Source organism: Aptenodytes forsteri, unplaced genomic scaffold (genome assembly GCF_000699145.1).
Source record: "Aptenodytes forsteri isolate BGI_AS27 unplaced genomic scaffold, ASM69914v1 Scaffold352, whole genome shotgun sequence".
Taxonomy (NCBI): Eukaryota; Metazoa; Chordata; class Aves; order Sphenisciformes; family Spheniscidae; genus Aptenodytes; species Aptenodytes forsteri.
Genome location: NW_008794860.1, coordinates 129,308 through 136,616, shown reverse-complemented (window position 1 = coordinate 136,616; position 7,309 = coordinate 129,308).

Genomic DNA, 7,309 nt, shown 5'->3' with positions numbered 1-7,309 from the left:
GGGGCACCTTCCCTAGTTGGCTCACTCACCAGCTGTGTCAGGAAGTTGTCTTCCACACACTCCAGGAACCTCCTGGACTGTTTCCTCCCTGCTGTATTGCATTTCCAGCAGTCATCTGGTAAGTTGAAGTCCCCCACGAGAACAAGGGCTAGCGATTGTGAGACTTCTCCCAGCTGCTTATAGAGTATTTCTTCTGCCTCTTCGTCCTGGTTGGATGGTCTATAACAGACTCCCACCATGATATCTGCCTTCTTGGCTTTCCCCCTGATTCTTACCCATAAACACTCAACCCTATTGTCACCATCATTAAGCTCTAGATAATCAAAACACTCCCTAATATACAGGGCCACCCCACCGCCTCTCCTTCCTCACCTGTCCCTTCTGAAGAGTTTATAGCCATCCATTGCAGCATTCCAGTTGTGCAAGTCATCCCACCACGTCTTCCTGATGGCAACTATATCATAGTTTTCCCACTGCACAATGGATTCCAGCTCCTCCTGTTTGTTGCCTGTGCTGCGTGTGCTGGTGTAGATGCACTTCAGTTGGACTATTCATCCTGCCACCTTTTTGGGGGAGAAGCCCTAATTCCTATGTGACCATTCTCAGGCACTTCCACAGTTTCTAACACATCCATAACCCTTGTGTCTTTGCTGTCTCCATCCTCTGCCTCCACTGAGACGGCAGACCGAAGGACCTTGCTAGCACACTGTCCCTCAAGCATGGGCGTGCCGCCCCCAGGCTTATCTCATAGCAAGCCTAGTTTTCTCCCTTTCCCCCTTCAAATGTAGTTTAAAGCTCTTTCAATGAGCCCTGCTACCTCCTGTGCAAAGATCCTTTTCTCCCTTTGAGAGAGGTGTACCCTGTCTGTCGCCAGCAGGCCTGGTGTCGTAGCCTTTATTAACCTGTTCCCTTTCAGGTAATGACCAGGTTGGCCAGACTTTGCAGTGTGGGTGATTACCAGCCAGAGACCTCAAATATACCCAGGGGAACCCTTCCTTTGCTGCTTTAGAAACGTACTCAAATGAGTAAGTATAAAAACAGGATGAAATACACTTATTTTAAACACTATTTCATATAAACTTTCTGACAGTTGGTCTAACTCATACAGTATCTAGAAGACTAGCAATAACTCACTTCAAATTCATGAATTATTGTAAGTGATGGGCAGAAACCAGCATTAGTAAAAGTTGATCTTTTTTCACTGTATAAACAACGCCAGATGGGCTCAGGTGGAATGCATTTAAGCTGGTGCATTTTCCCCACACACACCTCTAATTGATGAGAAAATTGCCCCATCCTTCAGAATTGCCTGGCATTTACTTCTGAAATAAGCTGTACTTAGGAACGAAACATTGCTTCAAACTTTCATACTTTCTCAGGTACATCCCATGATGCAGCCCAGGTTATAAATCTGGGCCAGAAGAAACCTATTACACCATTAAAAATGTAACAAAGATGAGATCAAATTTAAAGGGCATAGATTTCAATTTTGCTCTTGTATCAAATTCTCAGGGACTTAAGCTGTCTGGGAAGTACTGCAGAAGAATCTCACAATACTAATTGATTGAGCAATAAAATGGCAGATGAAATTTCGTATCAAAAAAATGCAAAGCAGTGCACATGGGAAAAATAACCTTAACTATACATACACAATGGTAGGCTCTAAATTAGCTATTACCACTCAGAAAAGAGATCTTGAAGGCTTTGTGGATAGTTTCCTGAAAACATTGTATGCATGCTCAGAGGGAAATGGCATTTTAGGAATGATTAGGAAAGGAAATGAGTAAAACAGAAACCAGTTTTACACCTGAAAAAATGTGTCCTATTCTGTGTATCCTATTTTTCAGAAAGCTGTAAGAAGAAGCAGAGAGAATAGTGGCAAGGAGGACTGATATGTAGTATAGACTATAGGATATAGGAGGACAGAATAGATGGAGTAGGATTCTTCACATCTGAAGAGGTGACTGAAGGGTGACATTATAAAGGTATACAAAACTATGGATGATATGGCATGGTAAATTATTTTTACCTCTTTTTTCTTGGAGAAGTGCCAGGGAATGGTCAATATAAAATAAGGTTTAAAAAAACCTAAATAAACTGCTTTCTTAGAATGGGATTATAGAGCTCATTTGCATAGGATGCTGTGGACACTGGAAGTAAATATATGGAAATAACGACTGTAGGCAATTCTTCAACACAAAGATCTCTAGGAAATCTTCAGTTTAGAAACCTTAAAGCCCTGGCTGTCAGGAGATGAGAGCACTCAGCAAGGAATAACCTCTCCAAAGTCCCTTCAAGTTTAAATGAAGGACTGCTCAGCTTCTCATACTCTTCCCTAATAAACCACTATTAGTTAATATTAGACATAGGATACTGTTCTAAATGGACATTAACCCTAAATTAATATGGCAGTTCTTAATTATATCAGTGTTACCACATTTTTCTCAAACTGAAATAATCCTGACTCATATCAGCGTGATTTAAAGCATCATCAGGATTTTTTGCTTTCTGCAGGATGACCACAATAACCTCTCCTTTCATGGTCAAGGTCTCTTACCATATCAGTTTAATTTCTGAAGGTTGACAAGTTTGCAAATAATGATGTTAGCATACAGCGTGATGGAAAGGAGTGGGACCCGTGGATGAACGCATTTAAAGCCAAATGCATTGTACTACACTTGTTTCAGTATCAACATAACACTCTTAATGAGAAGCACTATTAAAAATAATTACCTGTTCTGTCTACCCTACAATTTAGATGAATGAAAAATAAGTCAATAAGAATGAAAATGCGAGAAAACACTGTAAAGCAATTTCCTGAAAATGAGTTCTGCTACTGAAAGGAAACTGTATCTTGTTCTGGTGCCCTGCTAATCTATTCAGTACTGCTGGTATCACTTCAAAAGGTGATGTGAGACCATGCCAAAGGGTGGAGTGTAACAAATTCTACATAGATGATTTCTATTTTATTTACTTTTTATTGCCCAGAAGTGCTAAGCACTTCACAAAAGACATAGCCTTGTCCCAGAGTTTACAGTGTAATGGATCTATTTGACAGATATGTGAGCTACAACATTTCATAAGGCAAGAAAGGACTAAGAAAGGACAGGGTGTTGAGTCAGTTGTTTTCTCCATCATTCATTTATTGCTGAAGCATTTCCAGTGACCACACAGTGGAAGCTGCAATGAGAATTACATTTGAAGCAAGACTAATCTAAATGACTGAATCCAGTTTTGGGATGGAACTCTGTGCCCAGATGGTTGTGCCATGGGGAGCCTTTGTGGCGCAGACATTTGCCTACTCTGAAGGAGCTCATTTAGCAGCACTGGCACACAGGCCAGGGTCAGGGTGTTGTCTGTTTTCACGCTGTCACTGCCTTGGTGCACCTGGAAGCTGGTGGGGAGGGGTGGTGGTGGATCTTTGTGTCTCTTGCTAGTGAAATCGCTCTTCTCTTCTCCTTTCCTCCTCTCTGTACTCCTAATTATCTCAACCTATCCTTGATAATTAGCACAGCTTCACTTTCCCCCTTTCTTAGTCAAGTCCTCTTATCCCTCACGAAGTTACATGTCTCCAGACACATAATGGCATGCCTTTTTAATAGATTGCGTAGCTGGGATTTGCATTTTGGATGCAAGAACATATAAATATGAATCAAAGCTGGTACTTCAGCATGTGGGTATTTATCAGTACATATGTATCACAAACTGTCCATACTGCAAGGTGTCTGTCTCCTTCATATCCTGCTTTTCCTCTGGGATTCCCATAAGGTGAATGCCTCTGCTATCTTCTCTACAGTTTTACTCCTCCGGGCTAACGCACAGCCTTCATTTCTTCTCTAGCACAGATCTTCTCATATTCTTCTGGTTCCTGCAGGGTCTTTTCATAAATGTATTTAGTCCAAGCACAAGACTATCTGATCAAGAAAATAGCCAAAGGATTCCAATCCTTGCCAGAGAAAAAAACCATCATATTCATGCATCTTCTGCAGCAGGATTTCATTCAGGTGCTGCAGCAGGTAGTCAGCCTCTCAGCTGATGCTCTAAAGAGCCAGTCTTCTCTAGTGGTGGCCTCCAGGCAAGGCCAACCCACACTGTTACGTGCCCTAAGGCAAAGCAAGCATTTGCCACCTACAACCAGCAGTCCCTCTCCAGACCCCCTCTAGCCTATCCCCTCCATACACTAAATACATTCAATAAAACATTTTTCAATAATTTCTTAATTTCTCTGGTATTTCATTGTGGAACTCAGAGCTCTGTCCCTCTTTCATCACCTACCACAACCTTCACAGTCTGCCTGAGGGGAACTAGGGGGGAGCCAGGGACCCCAGTTCAGCAGTGGCTTCATGCAGCAGCTCTCCAGCAGCGCCACCAGGAAAACACACAAACTCTCCCTTCTGGTCTCCTCTTGTTTGGTAAGAGCTGTATTGGGTTTATGTGGCAAGGGTGGGGGAGTAGGCGCTGCAAGTGTGGCCTCTGTGAGAAGACACCAGAAGCTGCCACCATGTTGGACAAAGCTAGTTTCATGGAGCTCCAAACAGACCCATTGCTGCCCAAAGCTGAGCCTATCAGTGACGCTGGTGGCACCTCTGTGATAACATATTTAAGAAAGGGTAAAAAAATGCCACACGGCAACTGCATGAGAGAGGAGTGAGAAAAATAGGAAAGAAACAGCCCTGCAGACACCAAGGTCAGTGAAGAAGGAGGGGAAGGAGGTGCTCCAGGAGCTGGAGCAGAGATTCCGCTGCAGCCCATGGAGAAGACCATGGTGGAGCAGATATCAACACTGCAGCCTGTGGACAACCCAACGCTGCAGCAGGTGGAGATGCCTGAAGGAAACTGCAGCCCATGGAGAGCCCACACAGGAGCAGGCTCCTGGCAGGAGCTGTGGCCTGTGGAGAGGAGCCCGCGCAGGGGCAGGTTTTCTGTCAGGAACTGTGGCCCTTGGAGAGCCTATGCTGGAGCAGTCTGTTCCTGAAGGACTGTACCCCATGGGAAGGACCCACACTGGAGCAGAGAAAAAGCATGAGGAGAGAGGAGCAGCAGAGGCAAAGTGTTATGGACTGACCACAACCCCCATTCCTCAGCCTCGTGCACTGCTCAGGGGGAGGAGGAAGAAGAGTTGTGAAAGAAGGAGTGAAGTTGAGCCTGGGAAGAGGTGTGTGTAGGGAGTGTTTTATAGTTTTGTCCGTTTCTCACCATCCTACTCTATTCTTAATTGGCAATAAATTAAATTAATTTTCCCCAAGTTGAATCTGTTTTGCCTGTGATAGCAATTGGTGAGTGATCCGTCTTTATCATGATCCATGAGCTTTTTAATTTTATTTTCTCCCCGTCCTGTTGGGAGCGAGAGAGCAACTTGGTGGGCACTCAGCAGTCAGCCAAGGTTAACCTACCAGAGCAGCAGTGAGTCTAAAAACTTATCTCACCTTTCTTCCCTTCCAGCCTTAACCTTGATTACATCCCTGTTACCCTTCCTGTTCCAGTTTTTTTGTAAGATAAATGTTGTGATCAATTACTTGATCATCTGCCATTCATGTCTCAAAACTTACTGAAATGGGATTTTTCCCCTTTGACACTGCAACTCTTTTTTTTTTTCCCCTTATGTCTTATAAATAAAATTGCTATGGTGGCCTCTTCCCGTTTCTTTCCTCTGCTTTCCATAGCTGCAAAAATGATCCTGAGATGTCTAAGCAGGGGAGTGTCAAGCAGAGGATGGGTTTATTCCCAGGAACAGCACTGAGTGATACCGTTACAGGAATACCAAAAAACCATTAGAAACCAAAGCTAGACAAATGCAGATTTTAACAAATGAGAGTAGGTAACAACTGGAACAACTTACCCAGGAAAGTGATGGATTTCCTGTCTCTTGAAGTCTTTAAATCAAGATTGGATGTTTCACTAAAATATATGTTCCAACTCCAACAGACATTACAGACTTGATGTAGGAACTGCTGGGTGAGACTCTTGGTCAGATCAGATTAGACCATTGTATGAAATGGTTCCTTGTAGACTCTCAAATTAAATTTAAGTTAACATGCTACCATTACATTTGAAAAAGACCAAAGCATATTCCTTAGCTCAGTTGGTAGGCAGTAACTTGCTGTGCCACTATAATGGACATATGTCTAAAATCCTAATCTTTTATACACATTTGGCATGAATTCACATGAGTATGTGTCATCAAATTAACTAAATGCTTTACCTGTTTCCAAGTTCACTTGCTCCTAGTGGTGAAGAACAAGCCAGCCATTATGGAATGGAAATATTACTACATTTTCATTACTTTTTTTCTTGGATTTACGAAGTCAAAAAGTTAAATGCTAAAGGATGGAAGAAAGGAGGAACCAAATTTTGGGGAGAATTTAGGGAGACAAAGGAGGCAAGGTCAGGAAGAAGAAAAGAAAGACAAGCAAGAGGAAAAGCAGAAGTCACAAAAAGCCATGGGTAAATAATGTGAAGCACAAGCCTGCAGATTCAGAGGAAGGATGGGAATACGTGGAGGGAAAGTTAAGGGAAGTAGAAGACTTACTGAAAAATAAAGGAATGAGTATTCTGAAATGCAGGAGAAGTCTGTTTGCCATTGATCTGTGAAGAAATCTCTCAAAGAGTACTTTATTTACAGGAACTCCACACTCTCCCAAACACACACACACACACACACAGTCACGCACACAGTTGCACATGCCCATGCAGACAAGTTTACATATGTATATCTGTTTCCAACATTCTTTGCTTGCTTTTCCAGGTATAACCACAGGTATGTGGTTGATGCTAAGGAGTTCACAGTCATGCTTCAGAAATCACTGTCACCCTCTGCAGCAATTAAAGGGGGTGTCTTTCACCCCAAAACAGGAGACCTTGGGGACACGGGATGTAGTAATAAACTAAGAAAGTAAACCTGAGTGAAAGCAGGCAAAACACTGGTCGTGTAGCAAATGTGTGTGTTTGAACACAGAGCCACAAAGTTCACCTTAAAAATCAATATTCTTTCATATTACCAATTAACATTTTAATATTAATTTATTTGAGCTCAAATCATTCCCTGTGACTGACAGAAATCTCTCTGCAAAGCCACACGTAAAACTAGAAGCTCCCTTCTCTGACATACAGCTATTGTTGAATGATTTCATTACCTATCATTTATTATATGTATCTTTTAATTATTAACTGCAATATCCCCCCACCTCTGGCAGCCGCTCTGGGGAACTTCCAAGGCTTGGAAAGAAAAATCCAAAGGGAACAAAAAGAAGGGTCTAGACACAAAAAAAGCTCCATTATTTCTCCCACCTAAAAAAAAAAGGGGAAAAAA